General features: G+C 51.8%; 1 protein-coding gene across 5 annotated transcripts in view; it reads left to right on the plus strand.

Moving 5' to 3' along the window:
- The window catches only part of TBC1D22A (TBC1 domain family member 22A), a 326,941-nt gene that overhangs the window by 258,338 nt on the left and 44,417 nt on the right, over nucleotides 1-24,186 (plus strand). The window contains exon 12 of one of the 5 annotated variants that reach the window (XR_006601196.1): nucleotides 20,892-22,285. The exons of the other annotated variants lie outside the window; for them this stretch is intronic. The gene's annotated coding sequence lies outside the window, so the exon portion shown is untranslated. The remainder of the gene's footprint in view (nucleotides 1-20,891; nucleotides 22,286-24,186) is intronic. 5 annotated transcript variants of the gene reach the window in all.

Consider the following 24,186-nt stretch of genomic DNA (forward strand, 5'->3'; position numbering starts at 1 on the left):
GGGCAGACCCTGTCACCACTCGGCCTGTCACCCGGCGCTGGGCAGCTCTGTCTGTGGGAGGCCACTTGTGTTTAGTAAATGCAGGATCAGCAGCGTCGAAGTCCCTGTTGAATGTCTGTGCAGATTGAGCTGTTTGGCCCCACGTGGTTGGTGTCAGCAAGGGTTAAATGGTTCAGTCTGATCCATTTCACCTGATGGCATTTTATTCTAAGTATAGAAATGGTAGAACATGTTCAGAAAAAAAAAATCCTCCCTTTTTAAAATTGCTGTCGTTAATGGCTTCGGGGCCAATCTGGACCCGGCCTGCCCAGCAGTGGGGCAGAGCTGGGCCCCCTTTGTACCGTCACCGTCCTCGCAAGGCAGGATCCTGAGAGCACGTGGGTATTCCTAAGCTATGAGCCCATCACCGCGAGGGTCTTTTGTTTTCCCTTATATTCGGGGTCTCTGCCCTGTTAAGGTCATGTCAAGAATGAGCTTCTTTTAATTAAATTTCACAAAGAATAAATGTTAACTCTAGAAGTGTCTTTAACTTCTTCTCTGCAGCCGACAGTGTCTTTTGAAAATGTACTGTATGCCTTAATCTCCGTCATTGTGAGGAGGCAATTCTGAAGGATGCATTGACATTTTCTTAAGTGAGAGGAACCGCAATCATAAATTAGGGTGGTTTTGAGGTACATTTGTGAGCTTTAGGTAGGGTTCCTACTCCACCTTCAAAACCGTGTGTGCACAGACGTGGTTTCTGCCCAGTGTCGGCCCTTCTCCGACAGAGCAGGTGAGCCGAGGTCTCCGGGGGCTCCTCCCGAGGGGCGGGTGAGAAATCAGCCACCTCGAAGGCTTCTTCTTCCGGCTGTGGTTCTCCGCGGGGACCTAGCCAGGCCTTCCAGTGAGAAGGGCTCACCCAATTGAATGGACCCCCCTTGTGTTGGGGCCGAGACATTTGAAGGTCTGTTTGGTCTCTTCCTGATGTCTCCCTCTAGCCGAGTGGAGGGGAGGGAGGAAGAGCCCACGGCTGCTCTGCCTGGAGCCCTGTCCTCCTCGGTGCAGCCTTCCCTTCTGTCCCGTCTCTGGTCCCCTCGTTCCGGGAGGAGCTGGTTTCAGTGAACGTCTTCGGGTCCTTTGTCCTGGAGACCCGTGGACTCCTTGCCGCTTTCGGAATCCCGCTCGGATCTTCCTGGCCAGTGGGACATTGCGGAACCTGGGACACATCCAGGAGCCGTACCTGGCGGACTGTTGGCCGTGGGGACCAAGGAAAGGAGGGCCTTCTTCATGGGCCACGCCGTGCTGTGTGCTGTAAGGAGGCCGATGGAAGGAAAGACATTTCTTGAGACCAACTAGGGAAGGTGATTGACCTCAAAAGATTTGTCACCGTGACGTGCCAGCCAGGGACCTAAGCCAGTGGCATTTAAAGAAACTGAGGCATATGTCGTGTAAAGCACACGGTCACTCCCAAAGCATTGTTGGTTTTGTTGAAAAGAGAAGACTCTGCAAGATGCACAAGCCAACGGCAAGGACACCTCACGCTCTGCAGGAAGGCGTGCGGCACTCAAGTCCCCAAGTGCACGGGCAGCAGAAGGGACTAGGCCATCCTGGTGGGTTCGCTGGGGTGCCAGCCAGGCCGAGTTGGGGAGGCTGGAGAGGGTTGACCTGCTGCACCCTGGAAGTGTCATGGCTCAGTTGCCAGAAAGGAAGCTCGCTCAGGGCGGCCCCTCTCTTCTGTCTGCAGTGCTGTGGTGACGGACTGGCTGCAGAGGGAGGCTGGGGTGTGCAGTCCAGGAAGAATGAATTTTGGTAGCGCGCTAACCGTCTCCGTCAAAAGGTCACCTGCACATTGGTTCCCAGGATCTCGGGGGGCCGAGCTTGCCTGGGGCAGCCGGCCTTTGAGTCCCGGCCTCCTGGGAAGCTTGCCATGGAGCAGGTGTCTCCTCGGGCGGGTGGCCGCGCCCGACCTCCGAGGACACCTGTGTCTCTGTGCTCACTGCCCGCCTCGTTGCTGGTTGTTTTCATGCGGTTTCCGTGGTTGTATCTGGGTAGGTGGGCGCTGAGCTTTCTTTTTCCCAGATGTTTTGAATTGGGGCAGTACTATTAATAAGCAGGTGTGATTCTAGTAAACCTCCCCCCATTGGCGTCCATGTGCCTGGCTTCTCTCATCTTGAAGGACTCGTCCTCATCACTTGTCTCTTTCCCAGTACTCGAGAGGTGAAAGGAAATCATCTTAACGTGAATTCTGGTGCCGGCTCTTTCAGGCTTTGTTTTTCGATTAATAAATCCCGCCTCTTCCTCTATTCATCCTAGTAATGAAGAGGCGGACGGAGATGGGGCCTGCCCGCAGAGAAGGGCATTAACACACAAAAGGACGGAGGGTCTGTCCGCCCTTCGGGATGACTTCCCTTTGTGCGAGCACACTGAGCTCTGCGGAGGGAGCCCCCTGCGCAATGCCAGGCCTTGGAGCTGCTCTGGGAGGGCCACACCCACCCTGCGCTGTGTGATGGGGAGGTTTGTGGAGTCCCCAGGGGTCAGGCCAGAGGGGCAGAGGTGCTCCCCCCTGGAGCCAGAGCCCTAGCAAAGAACCAGAGCCATTCACTTAAGAACTCGAAGGAAACAGACACCTCACTGCTTTCCTTTGTGTTTCCCCAACCGAGTGGTCCTCTTACGGACGGCTCTTCTGGGTGAGCCTAGGGTTGCAGAGGGCCGTCTGCCAATCTTGTCTCTCTGGAGCACACTTGGCCATCTGCCCATCTTGCCCGGCCATGTATGTGTGCCGCTCTGAGCACCTCTTTGAATATTTGGACCAGCCCCAGTGCTACATGCTGGATGTGAACAGACAAATGAACTGCCTGCTGCCCGGAGCCGTCTTCGGTCGAGTGGGAGACAGAAGTCAGCGAAAAGTGCCAGGCGGGGATGTCCAGAGAGGGACACCGGCAGGCCCTGGGTCCTGGCCTTTGCTTTCTTGGCAGGCCAGCAGAAGGCCGGGTGCCCCATGTGGGGGTCAGGCTCCCCGCCCCGGCAGGATACCTGCTGACCACCGGTCCTTCACTGGGGAGGGGAACTGGCTCCCCAGGGCCCTCCCTCACCCCCCTGCCAGCATCTCTGGAGGCCAAGCCGATGTCCATTATGCCGGGCAGTGAGGACAGCCACCCTTAGCCAGGGAGTTGTGGTTCTTCTCTGAAGTCTGTACAGCAGTCGACCGGGACACGGGACATGGGCCGACGCAGGGGCCCTTCCCTAGGGGGCCTCGACGTGGCCTTGAAGCCGCTGTGCCCCGCAGCCTCCCCTCCAGGTGCTGGGGGTACCTGCCTTTCATGGAGGACCTTTCCTGGGCCTGAATAATCCCAAACCATTTCATCAAGTGGAATCTGCAGCTGGTATTTAAATACCTGTCATCTCTCTCAAACCCTGGGGCCAGAAGCTCCAGTGGTTGCTCTATTCACGGACTCATGTTGCAGTAAAATGTGATAATTGATGAATATCTGTGGAAATGGATATGATTGTGTCCTCTTTAATGAGCTAACAATTTCATGGCGAAATCTCAGCAGTGCTATTGTTTAGAATAAAGGAGATGTGCAGATGAGGCCAGGGCTCAGATTGTGGTGTAACAATGCTGGCAGCCTCTTTATTGGACCCATTAATTAATTCCCCATCAGCCAGTTTCCCTGGGAATGAACTGGAAAAATAATTAAAATGATACATGAGGTAAGGAGTTTAGAAATTCAAAAGGTGAAGGCGAGAATTAGTTTAATACATAATTAGACATATTATTTGTGACTGTACATTTTTTTAAATGTGGTTCACTGAGGCAATAGGGTCCTATTTTTAGTCTTGATAGCTAATAAATACCATTTGGGGCTGTTTTTCAACTCATAAAGGCTCATAAATTTTCTTAATGACATTAAGTGCCTAATTATATTGTACATTGTTAAAATAACTCCTATTGCAAAATCTAATAATACAACAAAAGTTGCAAAAGCAAGTTTTTAAAGGAGGTAATTTGACCAAATTAGCAAGTGAAATTCTGGGTGTTTAGATGAAGTTGAAAGAGTTTGAGCAAAAAACCCACAGGTTCACATCATTTTCCCGTCATTTTTGTTGCCCGTGTGCCCGGAACGTAAACCCCGAGCACCAGCCGCCCGTCGGGGCGAGCGGTCCGGGTGGAAGGCTGCCCCTCGGGGCCCAGGCCGTGCGCCGCGGAAGATGTGACGGAGCATCGTCCCTGCCGTCACACTTGGCGTGCACCAGCCCCGGCTGGCCGTGTCGTCGATGGCAGGCTCCCCGGGTGGCTGCTGGATTCTTCTGCGTGGTGCAAGCACATTGGCGTTCCGGCAGGCCCGAACCCGGGTAAACAGCGTCCCCCAGCGTGCGACCCCACTGTGTCGGGAGACCAGCGGGGACAAATATTTCCTAAGGTTGTGGATATTAAATTTGAATTCCATACTAGAAGTCAGCCTCCCAGACTATCGGAGGAAGAATAAAAACCGCAGGAAAACAAACAGAAACCACCGACAAAGCCCCCCGCGTGCCTGTCGCTACCGTAAATACTCAGCGCTCGTCGTTAGCGGGTGTCGCTGAGCCACAGCTGGCCGGGGGCGGGACACTGTCTCCGTGTTCCACTCCGAGCTCCTCTCATCTCTGAAGGGATGTTGGCCGATGCGAAGTCTCCCTGCTGGGAAGCCGTGGCCACAGGCCAGCATTCAGAACCCCCCTTCCCGCGGGCCCTAGTGGGGCCACGTGCTGCGTGTGTGGCCCTCGGCCGGTCCCTGTCTCCCCTCAGCCCCGTTTTGGTGGCAGTGCAGAGCCCCCCCCTTCCCCAGATGCTGGACACTCGTGGCCTCCCCGAGGTCTGTGCTCTCAGGGCCTGGCCGCACCCCATGTTTACTCTTTGTGTTTAAAGTCAGAATTGAAGTGGGAGCCCCTCGCTCAGGGACAGAGGGGAGCGCTGCCATCCGGGCCTTTTCAGTGAAACCCTGCCCGTCCGTCATCCCGTGATTTGATCCACCAACCCAGAAACACTTGCTCCTGCTTTATGGCTGTGGTTTGTGGAAGCTCCGAGAAAGAAGAAAACAAACAAGCCGGTCCCAATAAATAACAGTTATTTCCTCATTTGAATTTCTGAGTCCAGGGAGTCAGTATGATGCAGACATTAATCTTTCCGTTCTTGAAGGGGAGGAAGATTTCTCACTGTGCGTCACGCTGGGTTGGGATGAGAAGCGTGTGGCGTTCCTGGCTGGGCTCAGTCCTCCCCGGGGACCGGCTGCCTTTTTGTCTTGCAAATTATGCACGGCCCTGTGTTGGTCTTTAAGAGTATTATTGTAGAAAACTTCCCATTTCCGAGTGGGTGTAAGCGTGTCGTGGATATCCAGAGACTCGTTTTCCCCTGTCAGCCCTCTGAGTGTGCTCAGGGAGGCGTGCTCGTGCCGGGTGCTCCGGCAATTAGGAGGGGAGGGGGCGGACCGGGGCCTGGAGAGCCTGCTCTCGTGGGGCTGCGGGGCCTGGACTTCGGTCTCCGCTTCCCCTCAGCCAGGCCCCGGCTTCTCCCTGGTGGCCGCTTGGCCTCATTCACTGACTGGGCAGCACTAGGCAACTGTGTGATTCTGAAGATAAGCCCGTTAAGCTTTTTATCACAGCGCTCTTGGCTTTTAGCAGTGCAGACCCACATTTGGCGGAAAGCGACGCACCAGGTCAGGTGAGCAGGGTGGCCTTCTGCCGCGCTTCAGAGGCAGGGTCCCTTTTCCTGTGCGTGTACGGCACTTTGCCGGGTGGGCCCTGTTGGTGCGTTGGCTGTGTCCTAGCGCCACTGTGTTCACACCTGCCACGTGTACGAAGCCGGCTTGCACGGGGCCTCGTGTGCTGGCATCTGCTAAGGGTTGTGTGGGTGGATGGCGGGTGCCTGGCCTCCCCGGATCTGATGCACCTGGTGTCCTGGCCTCCCTGGATCTGATGCACCTGCTGTCCTGGCCGCCCCGATCTGATGCGCACCTGGTGTCCTGGCCTCCCTGGATGTGATGCACCTGCTGTTCTGGCCTCCCCTATCTGATGCGCACCTGGTGTCCTGGCCTCCCTGGATGTGATGCACCTGCTGTCCTGGCCTCCCCGGTCTGATGCACCTGTTGTCCTGGCCTCCTTGGATCTGATGCACCTGCTGTCCTGGCCTCCCCGGATGTGATGCACCTGGTGTCCTGACCTCCTCGATCTGATGCGCCCGCTGTCCTGGCCTCCCTGGATGTGATGCACCTGGTGTCCTGGCCTCCTCGATCTGATGCACCCGCTGTCCTGGCCTCCCCAATCTGATGTACCTGGTGTCCTGTTGTGCACTTGTGAACACCTGCCAGGACTGGTTTTGGCAGAGGATAATGTGACCCTGTCCCCCAGCCATCGCCACCTGGCCTCTTGGAATTACATATCGTGGTTCTGCTTTGGCAGACCTAGCCCTGCCCTGGCAGCGGGGGCCAGCAGGGAGCCATCCTCTGGTGGAGGACTCGCCCCACATTCCTGCACGAAGGACAGATGGCTCCAGGCAGCTTTTTGGTCCTAGGGTTGGATTTGAATGTAAAACTGAGAAGTCCCAAATTTATTAAAGGCTTTCTTTTGGGGTTGGAAATATGCAGTAGATTTTCTATCCCTCTCAATTCTCTCTTAAAATTTAATGCTGCCATAAAAATGATGGATAACAAATTATTCCAGGAAAAATGATACTGAAAGACTCTTCTAACTATTGAAGCAGAAGCATAGACTTGGTGCAGAAATATATGTGACCCAGAAAACTCACAAGGAAATAGGAAATCATGTATTTTGTGGAAAGCGCAACCACATAATGTTGTTCCAGTCTGTAGAAAACAACAATTTTTATTCAAGATCTTGAAGTGCTGAATCTATTTTGTGCTGTTGGCACCTTTATTAACATAGCAACACCATGCCTTTCTGGAATTCATTACGCCGCCTTCCCCACTTGGAACACTGCGGGATCCCAGCAAAGAAGCAAGAGAGGCCACAGCCCATGATGGATGTCAGAAAGGTCCCATCTGATAACCTGTGTCCATTACTCACTCAAGCATTCCTTGGTTCTCCCAGCGCATCTTTCTACAGAGTTCCACCAGTACGGCTTTGAACTATGCGAACCTGTGGTTAAAACCACAGATGGCTGGGCCTGGGACCCCCCCCCCCCACCACCCCCCATCAAAACAGAAAAAAGAAAACACCAGTAATGCTGGTGCCAGGGAGACCCTAGAGCCAGACCACAGGCTGCACCAGTAGAGGGAAGAACAGATGCGAAAAAATCAGACACAGGCACTCATGTCCCATGGCAGGCTGAGGCCAGTTAGTGCAGGGTAGCAGTCCTTTATTCCTTGGTAGGCCTTGGGGACACCACTTTATGGCAGGTCTTTAACATACATAGTATTAAAATGACTCAGATTTGACATCCTTATTTTTATTTTTATTTTTTTAAATATTTTTTTTTAACGTTTATTCACTTTTTGAGAGACAGAGTGTGAGCAGGGCAGGGGGCAGAGAGAGAGGGAGACACAGAATCGGAAGCAGGCTCCAGGCTCTGAGCGGTCAGCACAGAGCCCAACGTGGGGCTTGAACTCACCGACTGTGAGATCATGACCGGAGCTGAAGTCAGACACTCAACTGACTGAGCCACCCAGGCGCCCCGTCATCCTTTTTGCTTTCACTCCGCAACAGTGGAAATGATGGTCCTTCTGATGCCATTGCCCTGGTCCCTGGTCCCTCCAAATAGTCATCCAGGCCAGGTCATGGCTTAGGTGGAGACTGAGATCGCAGCCAGAGGTGATGGCCTGTTTGTTCCTCCGACGAGTGTCACCTCATCTTTTAGGAGAACTTGGGAGAAAGGATGGGCCATATCTATGACTTCTGGCTGGGAGTGTCACCATGACAACTCAGGAGGAGTTGGAAGCAGGCACTTCACTAATTTCAAATCTTAACCCTTCCCAGGCAACTCTGAAAGCTTTTCTCTGGAGAAAATGGGCTCATTGTGAAACTCTCATTGCTCTAAGCTGCATCCATTCAAGTGCATAATTTACTTTTTGTGTAGGTTTAGAGAAACAGAGGCACCCTATCTAATACCCTTTCTTGAAACATTTTAATGTTAGCTTCTTTAGCGTGCTCTTCGACAGCCAGCTTCTCAGGGAAGAGGCCAGGCTCTGTAAACAGTCCTGTCTCAATCCTGCTGTTCTGTCGGTCCTCTGAGACACGGAAGCTGCATGCCGCCCAGACAGCTGTCCTGCCTTCCTGCCTGATCGCCTTGGCTGGCAGTTCTGTGGACCACCAGATAAAGCCCAGACAGCTCAGGATGACCGTTTGGGATTGTTACCATCCAGCCCCATTCATCAGGAGACTCACGAGCATCTACTCCAGGTTAGGGCCGGGGCAGCAAAGAAGAAAACATGGAGGCGAGTAAGGCACGGCCCTTGTGACTCAGCCTCCCAGGCATTAGACTCGAGAGAGAGGAACCCTCAAGAGCCAGGTGCTGACTCCAGAGTTGGGGGTGAGGGGGACGACTCAGATCCCTGTGTCACTACCTGCGTGGGTTAGAGGCAGCTTTATAGCACGCAGAGCTTTAAATATGGCATATCACATTATCCTCAGAACACCCAAATGCTGCTAGACTATCAAGAACATAACGTGTAGGTGCATGCGTGAAAGCTTGCAGGAAACTCAGGTTGTCATCAGAGGCCCAAGTAAGAGGTGGTGGGGGGTGGGTACTGGTCTCTAGGCTTGGGTCTATACCCTTGAGACAGGGTCTAGATCCCGTGCCCCTTATGGGTAGGGGGTGCAGAGCTAAGGCACTTAAGTCAAACCAGAGCACCGAAAGGCTAGGCTCTTGGACAAAGGGTGAACTAGAAAAAAAATCCATTTGCTAGTCCTAGGAGACACCTGGAGACACCTCTGTCTCAGCCTGGTCTTTCGGGTGGGGATGGGGGAGAGATGTTCTTCCCTGTTAACTTTTTTACCCATTTAGCATTTGAATTTGTAAATTCAGTGATTTGGCACCCCACAAGTGGGATAATTGACATGAGAAGACATTCAGGCCCATTAATATTACTGGAACATGTAGCACAGCTATAGCTGGAGGTTTCAGTTTTTCTGTCTCTCTCAGCAGGCGATAAAAGGAATAGACCAAAAATCATAGATACAGGATACAGGAGACATAAAAATGTCAAGCGGCTTGCTTGTCTTGTTAACACTCCAACAACTAGAGGTAACCAGTAACATTCTTGTTAAGTATGTAACGACCAGTAACCAAGATAGTTTACCTCTTGGACCGTAAAACAAGTCCCAAAATTTAAAAGGATTGAAATCATACACTCTGTGTATTATCTAACCATAGTAGAATTCAGTACAAAGGAAGCCTAAAAAGCTCTGAGTTTTTGCAAAGTGAGCAGCACACCTCCAAAGAACCCTTGAGTCAAAGAAGTCAAAGGGAAATCAGGTAATACTTTGAACTGAATGAGTAATGAAGTTATATCTGAATTTGTGGGATGCAGATAAAGCAGTGTTTAGAGAGCGAATATATTCCTGCAAATGCGTACAACAGAAAAGAAAGATTTAAATAGTTTTAGTTTCCACCTTCAGAGGAAATTAATCTCCAAGTAAGCAGAAGAAAGGAACCAAAAATGAACAGGGCAAAAATCAATGAAATAGGAAATGGGCAAGCTATAGAGGAAATAAATAAGCCGAAAAAAGTTGGTTTAATGGAAAGATCAATAACACCGAAAAATCTTCCGCTAGGCAAATAAAAAAAAAAAAAAAAAAGGAAAAACTGGCCAATATCATGAGTAAAGAGGGGACACCACTACAGATCCTACAGATATTTTAAATATAATAAGGGAACATTATTAAAAACTTTATAATAATAAATTAACAACCAAGATGCAATGGACATGTTCCTTGAAAGCTACAATTGATCAGACTTTGCACAAGAAGATATAAGAAGCCAGAAGAGCCCTGTATCCATTAAAGAAAGGGCATTAGTAATTAAGAACTTTCCTACAAAGATGACTACAGGCCCAGATGACCTCTGGTTAATGTTCAAACATTGAAGGAAGAAGTAATACCAGTCTTACACAGATTGTTTCAGAGGGTGACAGAGGAGTGGACCTGTCTCAGCTCTTGTTAGCGTAACTGAGATACCAAAATGAGACAAGGGCATAATAAGAAAAGAGAATTATAAACCAATATTCCTCAATATAGATGCAAAAACCCTTGACAAAGCATTAGCCAATTGAATCAAGTAATATGTAAAAATGACAGTGCATTGTGATTAAGTGGGATTTATCACAGGCATGCACGGTTGGTTAGACATTCAAAAATCAATCAATGTCATCGATCCCATTAACAGAATAAAGGAGAAAACCATATGATCATGTCAAAAGATGCAGAAAAAACCCTTGATAAAATTAAATACCCCCTCACGAAATGAACTCTCAGCAAACTGGAAATAGAAGGAAGCTGTCCCACTGATGAAGGACATCTCCAAGGTCTTGCAGTTTACCTCATATGTAATGGTGAACTTGGCAAATGCTTTCCCCCTACATTGAGAACAAGGCAAGACTATTTGCTCTCACCACTTCTGTTCGCTACTGTGCTTGAAGACCTAGGTAGGTAATAAGGAAGGAAAAGAAAACAAAAGGTATGATTGAAAAGGAAAAAATTAAACTGTCTTTATTGATTGCATGTGTAAAGAATACTACAGGTTTATAAATTAAAAAAAGAATAAAGATGCTAGATACAAGGCTAATGTGCAAAATCCACTGAATTTCTATATGGTCGCAGTGAACATCTGGAAGATAAAATCTAGAGACCATTACCATTTAGAGTAACATGAAATTCATAAGAACAGCCTGGGATAAATGTAGCTAAAAATACTTACCTTTACATTGAAAATTGCAAAACATCGCTGAAAGAAATGGAAGAAATATGTGGTAAGATAAACCATGTTTATGAACTGAAGGACTCTTACTATTAAGATATTCTGCCCAGATTGGTCTTAGGAGTTAACACAATCCCAGTCAAATTCCTATGAAGCTTTTCCCCTTTTCTTTTCTTTTCGTGGAAACTGTCAAGCTTATTCTAAAATTTATATGGAAATGCAAAGGACCTAAGATAGCAAAACTTCTACAAAATTAAGCAGAAGAGGAACTAAGTTGGAGAACTTAACCCTTTGATTTCAAAATATACTGTAAAGCTACAGTAACCAAGACAACGTGGTTTGAGGATAGATAATAAGATAATGGAACCATGTAGAGACCAGAACAGTTAGGAGAGGGATAGGGAGGACATGTTTATAATACATATACCTGATGAAGGACTCCTGTCCTGGATGCATACAAACGCCTGTAACTCAGTATCACAAAGACACGAATGGACACAAGATTCAGACATATTACAACAGAAGACAGACAGACGGCCCATAAGCCCTTGAAAAAGTACGCAACATCATTAGCCATCAGGGAAACACAAATTAAACCATAGCGAAGTGCCATTGCTCCATATGCACCAGAATCGCTAAAATTAAAATAATGGACAGTGCTGAGCATTGACACATATGTTGAAAGGTCTTCTGCAGGGCGGGGGGAAATGCCAAGTGATACCACCACTTTGGAAAACCGGCAGTTTCCTGGAACACTAAACATGCATCTACCCTTTGATTTAACAACTCCGTTCCTGGATGTTTACACAGGAAAAATGAACATCTATGTGCACACACTCACACACACACAAATATTGTGCAGAATGTTCATAGCAGCTTCATTCACATTAGCCCAATCTAGAAACAACTCAAGTATCTACCAAGCCGGAAAAAGGATAAAAGGATGACAGTGGCCATTCAGTGACCATGTGGATGAATCTTAAAAATACCATGTTGGCCAACAGAAGCAAAATGCCAAGAGTACATAAGGCATGAGTTCATTTAGTGAAGTTTTAGAACTGAGAGAGTTAATCAGCAGTGATAGAAATCACAACGGTTTCCTCTGGTTTCCCCCAGCAGCGCAGGATTCCTGGGGGAAGAGCAGGTTCTGTGTTGATAGGGGTGTCGATCCCACCGGTGCGCTCATTTGTCAAAGCTCATTAAACAGTATGATTAGACGTCCCACCTTATATAAATTATACATCAACAAAGTAAAAAAAAAAATTTTTTTTTTTTAAATACTGACTAAAAATACTTGGAATCCAAAAAACAAACCAGAGTCAAAACACAAACTCAGACTAAGTGGAACACTGGGACCCCCTTTTCAAATGTGTTTTCTTTGATCTTCAACTTGCAAGTCCTTCCCAAGTAGGTGGGACAGAAGGAAAGTTCACCCCCGGCAGTGAGGCTAAGGGGAGAGCCCTCTGAGCAAAGGGCTAGTCCTCCCAGAGGGCTCTGTCCTCAGGGTCAGGCGGGTGAGCGCCCACTCCTGCCCTGCTCCAGGGCCCTCGAGCGGAGCTCTTGAGATCAGCTCAGGTCACGATCCCAGGTCTTGGGATCGAGCCCCGCATCGGGCTCCATGCTGAGTGCGGTGGAGTCTGCTTAGGATTCTCTCTCTCCTTCCTCCCCCCTCCCCTCTCCCATGGGGGGCATGCGCGTGCCCCCCACCCCCCGCCTGCCCCCTCCCCCTCTGGAAGAAAAGTAACAGCCAAGGATCTAAGCAGTATAATTTTTATGGTCGGAATTAACATTTCTTTACCAGGAAGCCAGAGAGGGGAGAATAGGTAGACTTTGGAAGAAATCACACTGCCATCCACATCCATGCACGGGCACGCACGTGGGGGCGTCCCACGTCCACACCACGGGCACTGGCAAATGCCCAGTGCTAACCACATGACGTTTTCATCTGAATAGTAAAGTTACAATCAGGTACATGCATTAAAAAATTTTCAGCACACTGGTGTGCCCTGGGAGAAGCATGCCGTGACTTAGTGGCAGGTGTCAGACAGCTGGCTGCGAGGCGCACGGCCACAGGCCAAGGAGCTGGTCCCTGTCCCTGGCCTGTGGGTCACAAGCGTAGCCCCTAACTGGGTAGAGGCCACGTGGGGTCTCTCTGTATTATTTCTTAGAACCGAGTGGGAGAGTGCAGCTGTCTCAAAGTCAAGTCAAAAAGAAAACCGACACAGTCCCTCATTCCTGGGTAGTCAGCGTCTACGCAGTGGTATTTGTACGGGCGTGATGTTGTCAGGGCTCACCAAAGGCGAGCCACCAGCCTGTGAGCCAGGAAGTGTGTGAGGTAGGAGACGCCTCGGCTGGTCGAGAGCAGGGACCCGGTGACACCGGACGCCGTAGTATTTGGTGCTCTCCGGTAACCAACACGTGCTTTGACCTGTTGCCCCAGGAGTTATCCAAAAGGCAAGTTGGAGAAGATACAAAATGCTGTGCCCATGGGCCTGTTCACTGTAGCACCTGCGGGGTGAGGAGGGAGGCAGGTAGTCTGTGGGCCGCTGGTGAGCTTTTGGCTGTAGTATTTACTGGAAGACAGTACGTGTGGTTTTCCATCGTTTACCTGCCGGTTGGCTGCTTGGGAGAATAGGAGTGCATGTGCACTCATGCGCGTGTGTGCGTACACACACACACACACACACACACACACACACACACCCCTTTCCCCAAGCACACGCGCATGTGCTTATGTTACAGACTAACACATCCGTGCACGGATGAACCCAGAGCCCGTGGGGAAGGTCTGGCCTTTGCGGGGAAGGTGGGACACGACGGAGGGCGGGGATGCAGCCTGGCTTCTCCAGATGGGGCGGCTTTAATTTTTCACCCTGTGGAGTTACGTATTGCTTTACGTAATTGTGAACCCCAACTAAACCTGAGTAGGAAAGCTGTCCTTAAAAAGCAAGAACAGAATTAAAACTTAAAAAATGAACCTAACTATATCTCGAGTTGGTGGCTTAATCACAAAGCCTCTCTGCTTCAAAGAGGCTTTCAAACAGTTTGAATGTTGGAGTGCGGAGTCCTGTTAGGATGTGTCTAAAGCACGAAGAGAATTACAGAAAACCTGTGAAACTCTGCTCGGTAACCAGATTGTTAGTAATCATGTTAGTGTTGTCTTGAAGCTAGTCCTTATATACACGTGCATTGAGATACGTATATTCCACTAAAGTGCACCTATTAGGATAAAGCCAGTAAGTAATTACGATAATGTCGTAGGAGCTAAGATTTTTAACATAAGAGAGAATCAAGCACAAAATCAAAGGAGGAAGAGCCCTGTAATCTCAACTACAAAGACTCGGCGTGAACCCATGCTGTGTTCCTCTCTTTGAAAGAAGTGGAAGCCTATCGTGGAGCCCTCTTTGCTGTAAATTATTGGCCCAGTGATGAGCCGGTGGGAGCCCACACCCCGCGGAGTCTCACTCCCTTCCCATTAGCAGGAGCTGGGGCTCCTCAGGAAAACCCGACAGGGGTCTCAGGGGTCTGGGGCGGGGAGCGTTCAGGAGGCGTCTGGAATGTGTAGTCGTGAGGGAAGCAGGGGGCCTCTCGGGGGAGGAGGAGGACTCCCAGCTGACGGGCTCCCACTGGCCGGTCGTGGCAGGATTGTCAGGAAGAATTAGGACAGCAGCGGCCTGAAGCGCCCCGAGTGTGGGAGAGTCTGTGGCTTCCTCATGATTCCTGCCTAGAACCTCACCGGCTGGCCTTCGGAGGCCGCCGGGGCTTCGCCTTGTAAACAAAAGGAAGATTCGAGCAAGTGTGGTGCTTTTCAGATGATCGCATAGTTTCTGAGGGAAGAAGGGCGACTGTAGATGCAGAGGGAACAGGAGAACCGCACCGTCACCCTCATGAAATGATGGGTGGGGGCGGCGCTCACCAGTGGCCCCAGAAGCCGCTGGAGCTGGCTCGCGGGGGGCTCTGTAACGGATGGATCCGTCCAGCAGCGTCTGGACCAGCTAATCAATCATCCCATCACAGAGGGGAGACCACAGACACCGTGTGCCTCCCAATGTGAAGCGCAAAGGGCACACTCTGCCGTCAGTTCTTGCAAAACGCATCACGTCGGACTCCTGTCGAGCCTCCAGATCCAAGTGCCTGCTGGCGCGAAACACGGGGAAGGGGACAGAGGCCCGTCCTGCCACGGGAGCGCGGCTGCCGAAGCCAGAGTGTAAAACACCCACAGGACAGCAGGCACAGAGGAGGAAGAGAGGGAGGGACCCCAGACATTTCCGGAGACCGGAGACCCTGGACGTCAGAGACCCGCGTGTACTTGTTTGGGGCCTGATTGGAACAACACAGCTGTGAAAAGGCACATGCCCTGGAGATGAAGGGACAGCATCTTAGGGTCTCGGCTGGGGCCCCATTGTCAAGGCCAGACCAGCAAGAGGAGGGCACCCAGGTTTATTTACTGTAAGTTTTACACAGCACGGCCGCCTACATGGGGAAACGGAGGCCTGGAGGAAGGGTGTAGCCCGGTGTCATGTTCGGTTTGATGAAGCGGGGGGGGGTCATACAGGATAGCACAGGACAAAGTGGGGGAGGCCTGTTCGGCCAGGTTCCCATCCCTGGTCCGCAGAGACACAGACACTCCTTTCCTCCAGGTGGAGGGAAGGGACCTCTCATGTGAGGGTCTGAAGCCCCACTCGCAGTAAGGTCAGAGCGTCTCCATCCCCCCCCCCCCCCCCAGCACCTGGTGCTTGTCAGGCTCCTTTAGCTTAAAATCCATGCTCGGCCAAGGTGCTGCGTCCTGGGGTGGTGTGCCCTGCCCCCCATCAGGGACGTGCTCCATTGCCATGGGGAATGACTGTTTGCACGTGTGGTAATGGTCTTGTGATGAGGCTTCTACAAATAGCCCATAGCTCTAACAGAAAGTATCTGTGGGTGAAATGTGATGTCTGGGCTTTTCTTTAGAATTTTCTAGCAGCACGTGGGCAGAGTGGGGGTCAGCAGAGGGAACAGGCTTGGCCACGTATGCTCCCGGTGGACCCCGAGGGGTGCGTATCAGGGTTCTTATTCTGTGCTTTCTACTTTGGGGGATTTTTGAAGAGTCTTATTTTAAAGTGTTTGTGAAAATCCCACTCCCTACGTTCCCTCTGTGTGTGTGTGTGTGTGTGTGTGTGTGTGTGTGTGTGTGTGTGTGTAGGCCTTGCCAGGAGAGGGAGCTGGGAAGGAGCAGCAGGGCCTAGAGATGTCAAGCGTCCAATGGGCTCGTCCTGGGGCTCTGACAGCTGGACTGACTACTCGGCATACTCCAGTGCCTGTGTCATTCCCTTACTTTATCTCATAAAGTCTTTCCACTCTTGTGTTTTCTGCCAAGTCTGGGGATTCCCTAGAGCGTGGCTCGGAGGTGAATGTGCATTCTTTTGGTTCACGTTAGTCGCAGAGTGGCAAAAGTCTTACCGTCTCATTGGCAGAGGGGCAGGTGTAAGGAGGGGCTCAGGGTTGGTGGCCTCAGACCCTCTTAAACGTTTAGTCATGGGTGTGAGTGGTTGAGGGTGGGGGCGGGGAGCTAGGAGAGTCTGTAACGTAGCCCTAGAGCCTAGCCCTCCCTCGTTATCTTTACATTTATCGTTTTCCGTTTACCCGCTGTGTGTGGACGCACCGTGCTGGCTGCTGGGGACCCCCAGGTGGAGGGAAGGTGGGTCCTCATCTCCAGAAGCTCACAGCCCAGCCGAGTGGCTCTTCGACCTTGGCTTGCGTGCCCGTCGTCTCAGGAGCTTGTGAGTAGTGGAGAGTCCCAGGCTTGCCACTGAGGGATTCCGCTTCCGCTTCCGCTTCCGCTTCGTGTCGAGAACGTTTGCTGGTCCACCCGGGCTCCGTCCGCCCCACAGTGCCAAGCAGTGAGCGGGCAAGGGACACCGGTGACGCTAGGCCCCGGCCGCCAGGAGCTCCGTGTTGGCGGGGGTGCGTGTGTGAGGCCCGCCGAGCCCACGTCCTCCGTTCTGTCTCCGGCACGACCTCGCGGTGGGTGGCAGTGGCCCTGATGTGTCTCCTCCCACGTGTCCAGGTAGCTGAGTCGCTGGGGAATCCCTGCCAAGGATACTGAACACCTGACATTTTGGACCAAGCAAATGCCCTTGGTTGCTTTGTGGTAGGAGGAGAGTGACTCCGTTCCCCCTCCGGGTGGACGCGGGTCCTGCGGGCCCTCGCCTGGGGCTGGCAGGTGTCGGCCGGGGGCCAGGCTTCCTTCCGATCCTTTGGCTCCTTCTCCTCTGTATACTCCAAGGATGGGACCTGGGGAAGCCACTCCTCCTACGGAGGGGAGGCAGCAGCGGCCCTTTGGGAGTGGACTCGTGGCGCACCACCTCCCGCAAGCCTGGCCTGGTCCGGGTCTCGGATGCGGAGGCCGCCCTTGCCAGCCGAGGAAAGGGAGGCTCGAGGGAGGCGGCCGTTTGTCTCTTCTGAAGAATCTTAGTGGAAAAGTGCTCTTGTGTCGTCGGCCTTGTCATTCTCTCTGGCACGCAGGCACTGGCGCTGGGGACCCCAGGGCGCCCTGGGCAGCGGTGGCCCGGGGCTCGGCTCTGGAGGCGGGAGGTCTGGGTTGAGCGGGACTGTGACCGGACGGAGGCTCAGGAGGGCAGGCTCCGGGACAGCAGCCTGCCCGAGTGGGGACGGAACGCTGGTCCCCACCCCCCTCCCCGGCCCAGCCGGCCGCGCTCAGCCGCTCTGACCGTTAACGCTCCTTGGGCCAAGTTCCGTCTACAGAGAGGACTGAGGCTTTGAGTTATTAACTGCTGTGATGTCATTTCTTGCTTCAAAGAAAAAATAATCAGGACCCACAGCAGGCTGTCTTTCCTTTTACTTTGCCAGGAACGTCCTTGACAAATGCAAAAGATGGTCGAGTTCATCCGCTTGGACAGGGCTCAGAGATGTTCCTGGAGCGTCGCTCCCAGGCCAGACGGTGACCCGTGGCCTCTCAGGAGGCCGGGTCCCCAGGTGTTCAGTGTTTAAATTTGGGACGTGGGAGGGGCCGTGGCAAGGGCAGCTGAGGTTGGTGGCAGAGTAAATCCGCCTCCCAGTGTGGCGCTGACTCTGGCCCCCACAGCACTTCAGGGCCTGTATCATTCATGAAGTTTAAAAGGATGTCTTTGATTCTGTCCGTAGAGGAGACAGGGCTTTGCGGACAGCTCAGTCCTTGTGATGTGAGCTCCTGTGTCGGTGGTGACAGGCGCCCCTGCCTGTGCTGGGGCGGGGCCTCTGTCCTGACACCCGCCAGTGTAGTTAAATCAGGCTTTTTGCTGGGACTCTTAACCCATCTTTGCTGGCGTGCCTGTTCTGTGCTTAAGGAGCAATCACTCTCTTTAAGGGCCAGAAGCAGATGTGGTTTGTAGAGAGCAGGTGGCGAAGAGGGGCAGAGAGTTCCAGAACTCTCTCCCAACATCCCTGGAGAAAATTCTTGTCTGTGAGCTTTGGGCGTGTGCAGCTCTTTGGGGAATGTTGACGCTTTTGTTGATTATTGGCAATCCGGACCAATGGTTTGGCGTTTGAAGAGACCTAGGAACACAGCCCTGTACTGAGGAATGTCTTTTTGAAGTTGAAGACAGACCTTGGTCTGGGCGGTCGTGAGCTGTGATGGTTGATTCAGTGAGTCAGCCTGGCCGGGCCACAGTTCCCAGCTATTGAGTCAAACGTTGTTCCGGACGGTGCTGTGGAGGTGTTCCTGGTTGGGATTAGCATCCAAATGCAAGTCCAGATTGGTGGACTTTGAATAAAGTAGGTCACTGTCCACAATGCGGGCGAGCCCCCATCGTGTCATTTGAAGCCTGAACAGCATGGCGACTGGCCTCCTGAGCAAGCAGCAGTCCTGCCTTCCTGTCCTCAACTGCCCTGGGGCCCTGCTGCCACCTTCCCCAGCAGATCTGGGCTCCCAGCCCCTCCTATCGCGTGAGCCGGTTTCTTAAAATCGGTCAGTCGTCCAGTCTCCGTGTGTGTGTGTGCACGTTTGTGTGCACATACCCTGTTGGTTCTTTTCCTACTGACAGTGCATCAGCCTAAGAATAAACGCTCATTAGGAGCTGTAGAAATGTCCCAGCATTTTGTATTATTTTCTGTTATTTATTATTTTACTACATGGCTTTCAAATGTTCATTTCAGTTAGGAATTACGGACAGGCTAGAGCAACAGCCCACATCCCAGAGCTAGGAGGGACTGCGGGCCACGTCCCGTTCCCAGATCGGCGGTCCAGAGCCTGTGCCGGTCGGGTCGGCATCCCCCCGGGAACGTGCAGAATGAGTGTGATTGGCCATGACCTTTGTCATGTCACCATTTGGAATGTTCTCAGACGTGGACAGACACCTGCCAATAAGTATCTGGCGAGAGATAATAGAGATTGGCATAGAGATAATAGATCAGTCACTTGGAGGCTGGCTGGCTGGGCACCAGGCTCGTTTAGGCTCCAGGATTTGGCCACATAACGAAGTGTGATTTACGGTTCCGTCACCAGCCCATGCCCCGAGCCTGGGGGTGTGGGTGCGAATTTTAAAACGGCCGTGCTCCGCATGCCTGGTGGGTAATTGTGTATGTCGCGCGGCGGCCTGGCGATGAATATTTCAGAGGAAATCATAGCAGAGAATTTGCTTGCATAGCTGAAGCCGGTGCACTCAAATCTGAACAAAGCATGGACACAATTCCTGTCATTCAAATGGCCTCAGAACTACATCTACATAAATACGTGTACATAGGAAAGTCTCCTGACACCAGAGGGCTATTCGTTTTTATTCCGGTGCCAAAAATTATAAGGAAGGCTTAATGATGCAATTAAAGGTGAAAAATTGTTCCTCTTATCGCAGTTTCTTGGTTATAAAAAGTAAAAGGGAACCTGTTTCGTTGCCTTATTTTCTGCATTTCAGAAAGCGTGTGCCACGTGTCGGTAATCCGCGTTTGGCAAATCGTGCGGTCATTTTGAACTTCCATTCTGTCATCTCGTAAGCAAACACGAGGCCCGCGCGGAGCCTGAAATGCAGTTTTAAGAAACTCCTGATGTGCGGGGCGTCTGGATCTCTCTCTCTCCTCCAAGCAGTAGCTGAAAGGGGACAGGCGTTGCTTACCCTTTGAGCGTCTCTCGAACATTAAGGCCGCTTTGAGAGAGAGCAGCCGTGCGTGCCAGGGGCCCTGCTCTGGGAAGGACAGAAAACAGAAGCACTGGGAGAGGTCATGGGCAAGACAGAGCAGTGAGGGGCTGCCTCGCGCCTGTGGGCGCGGGCCTGGGAGGAGACGCGGGGTCACGACCCAGGGACGGGGCTGCACCTGCAGCCACAGAGTCTGGATGACAGCCTGGGGCCCCACACTGGTCAGGGACATGGAGGGCTGTGGGCCTCCACACAGAGGAGTCTCTCTGGAAAAGACCATCTCCATTTAGTTCCTGGTCTTTTTCTCTCAGTACGAAAGATCTTAAATGTACGGAAAAGTATGGATAACCCTGAGGAATACCTACTACCTAGCTTGGTCAGACCTGCAAGTTATTTTTTTAAATTTCTGTTTCAGATCTTTTATTTCTGATTTAGAGGTCAAAGGGAGCCTATACCACTGAATCTCCCTCTCTTCCTCTCCAGAAGTAACCACTACTTTGAACTTGATTTTATCATTTCTAAACATCCTTTAGTATTTTTGCCATACGTTTGTACGTGTGCCTGTAATAAATAATATGTAGTATCCCAATGAACATTCTGAAACTTTTAGAAAAGGCATCACACTTAAAAGTTCTTTTGCAATATGCTTGCCGCGTTCCACTTCCTGTTTTAATATTGACCGAGTTTGGCAGGTGTAGCTGTGTTCCACTTTGCTCATCCTCTGGAGTTTCACGTTCTGTGAATGTGCTATAATTTATCATTCTCCTCTTGAAAGACCTTTGAGTTATTTGGAAGTTTTTTTGAAATTGCAAACGGTGCTCCGTCTAACGTTTTTGTACACGTCTTCTCACATCCGCCTGTAGGAGATGCTCCGTTTAAGAAATTTCTGGTTTTTACAGGATGTGAACGTCAAGACGTTACCAGTTTGACTTCCAAAGCGGCTGCACACACCCCCTCCCGCCCGCCGCCAGCATTTGCAAGAAGAATGTCTTTCAGCTCATCTTTCCTCCCGTTCTCTGCGCTCCTTGTAATTTCTAGTTTTTGCCCAAAACCACGAACTGACTTCTCACTTTTACTCGTTTTGCTCTGCGTGTCCCTGTTGCAGTGAGTACGAACAGCTCTTCCTGTTTTTACTGACCAGTGTTCATATCCTTGACTCATTGTTTTATGAGGTAGTTTGTCCCTTTATTTTTGATTCTTAGGGAGATCTTAAAAATATTTAATATTAAAAAATAATATTAAAAATATGTATGTATTTTTCTGGGTACTAATCATATACCAGTCATATACGCACTCCAAATATCTTTTGATAGTCTGTGACTTGCACGTTGTCCTTAATTATAGTGCCTTTGTCACGTACCACTTTGAAATATTTGTGTTGTCGAATATATTGATTTAAAGAATTTGTGCTTTATGCTTGTCAGATTTTGCTTTGTAATCCACCTTGAATTTAGCTTCGTGTATGGCATGAGGTAGGGATCTGATTCCGGTTTCTTCCGTGTGGAGAGCTAGTGGTCTCAGTGCCACACTGGATACTCCAGCCTTCCCTTGTTGATCTGCACCATCACTCCTCCGTCAGGGAACACCCACGTTAGCATGGGCGTTGTCTCAGTCCTCCGTTCCATTGGCCCATCCGTCCTGTGCCCAGAACACATGGTCTTTCTCGGCCTCACAAAGCATCCTGATATCACACGTAAATCTTCACCTTATGTGTAATGTTTGGCGTTGTCTCGCTGTTCTCGCTGTTCTCGGCCCTTTGCCCTTCAGTGTCAGCTTTAGAATAAGCCTCATATGCCACAGAAAGCTCTGGAGTTTTTGTTAGAAACACATTGAATTCGTAAATTAAAGTGGAAGTCAATGGACATCTTTTCAATACTGAATCTTTTTGTCCATGAACCTGTATGACTCTCCTTTAATTAGCTTTTCTCTCATGTCTTTCAGAGAACTTCTGCATCTTCTCCATTAACTGCCTGCACTTGTGATGCGATCTTGGGTGCCCCCATTCCTGTCCCCAGTGACGGTTCTGCAGGGATGGGATCCACACCCCCCAAGGGCTTCCTGCCTGCCTGTGGTTTTGGCCCGTCTTAATGTCCTTTCATCAGCTCAGCCTGGTGTGTGGGGGGGCACGCAGCACCGAGAGCTGGGGGTCTCCCAGGAGTGACACGGGCTTTCTTCTCCACGCAGCTTTCTTTGGGAGCAGGTTCTGAGGCTGGTGTATTAGACTCTGTTCACCGGAGGCAGTGAGATCTTAGAACCTGGAGATTCCAGCCGTCTGATCCGATTGCAATGGGATGTGAGTGTTACTTTGGTCATTTCCAAGTGCATCTGGGCTCTTACATGAATCGTCTTCCTCAGCTAGAGAGATTTCGGATTTTTACAAGGATGTTTACGATTATTAGTGTTTCTCCTTGACCTCCAGAATTCCCTGTTCTCAGAATCCTGACTTTATTCCAAGTGAGCATTTCAGGAAGAAACTCGTTTTCTAAAGGAGTAATGGGCCACCACGGAGCCTGTCCAGACAGAGCCCGGCACTCACTTGTGGCTGTTCTGTCGGCCTGAGGTCGCCGGGCTCCGTGCACCCAGCGGGGCTGCACGGTGCGGGGACCCGACGCTTTCTCCGGGGGTTCATGCGGCGGAAGTCGTGCCTCCCAGGAGCGATCAGGTGCCACTCCTCGGCGATGGCCTGGAGGTCCCTCAGGTTCATCACCTTCTGATCCTGCCCTCACGGAGGTGGGGACGGGCCCCCGTGGTCCTGCAGTTGCAAGTGACATGCTGCCTGAGTGCTAGGAGGCCCTGCGAGGACAGGGCGGGAGTTGTGGGGGCACCCGGTGAGCACGGCTCTGACCACAGTGGGGAAAGGCCCACGACCACAAGCGTGGTCAGCGGCTCGCCCTTGATTTGTCCGGTTTGTGCCCAGGGTCCAGACCCTGTGCCGGAGGCTTCTTGAAGATGGACGCCTTTGGTTCCCGTCCCCAGCAGCGCAGGGTTCCGGGGCAAAGCCCTCGAACACCTGGACCGTCCCAGGGGGCGGGGTGGGGGGGGTGGGCAGAGGTGGAAATTCAGCTCTGAGAGACCGGGAGTCCTGCCGGCCGTGAGTGCCGTGTGTGGGTAGAGCAGGGTTCGGGTGGTAGGCGGACCGTGCACAGGGCCTGAGGACAGCATAGCACCCGCCCTGCCGAACAGAACACGACCCGATGTAGCGAGGGCCAAGGTGCCTCCCGACCGTGGCCCCTGTGGTCAGGGGTGCCGCTCGCAGCTGGCTCGGTCGTGTCCGCAGCCCCGCGGCGTGACCCAGGCGAGCCGCTCAAGGTCTCTGCCCATCTTCTCATCTGTAGGAGGGGAGCCAGTGCGGCTGGGCACGGGGCCGGGAGGCAGGGCAGCAGACAGGAGTGCAGGCCCCAGAGGAGGGGGACATGAGCTGCCGCACCTGATCTGGCAGTGGAGAGGGGCTGCAGCCGGCCAGAGGCCCGTCCCCACTCACACAGTGTCCCCAGGGCCCAGGGAGCCACCTTCCAGAGCCTTCCCTCTTGGCCAAGAGCTTCCCTGGCCCAGCACCTTGGTCATCCAGCCGCTCTCCCAACCTCCCCCAACCCCTCCCCCCGCCCCGTCCCCTGAGCCAGGGACGCTTTTCCAAGTCACATCTCCTTCCCTTCCAGAGCTCAGCTCCTCCTTGGGAAATGTCTGGCCGACCTGCTGACTTTGCCCCGGTCAGGAGGGCCCTGATTGCATGCATCAGACCCCGAAGGTGGTGGACACCCCTCTGTGCTGAGTGGGCTGCTGCCACTGAGACCCAGCCTCCCGACCGTGTCCCCGGGGACCGACGGTAGTGCCTGCCTGTGTTAGGCTTCGTGGAAGCCGGAACTGGTTTTCCATTATGATACGAATTTTTTATTTATTAATTTGCTATTGTGATATAATTTACCGAGTCAACAAAAACAAGTAATCCACTGAAGCAACGCTGTAGAACTCTGTTTTCCCCTAGCACCCTCTGGAAGTGTGGCTGTTCGGCCTTCTGCTGGACCCGGGGGGTCTTGTGGGGCTGCAGCCGTCAGAGCCTTGGAGTCCCGGGGGGCGGCCCTGGGCCCGCCTCACACTGATTTCCTCATTCCCTTACATCACAGGCCCTTAAGCAAATTAAGTGTGTAAACAGGGTTCCTTAGAGAAGCCTACATTCTGGAGCATCCCTAAGCAGTC

This window comes from Felis catus, chromosome B4 (genome assembly GCF_018350175.1).
Source record: "Felis catus isolate Fca126 chromosome B4, F.catus_Fca126_mat1.0, whole genome shotgun sequence".
Lineage (NCBI taxonomy): Eukaryota > Metazoa > Chordata > Mammalia > Carnivora > Felidae > Felis > Felis catus.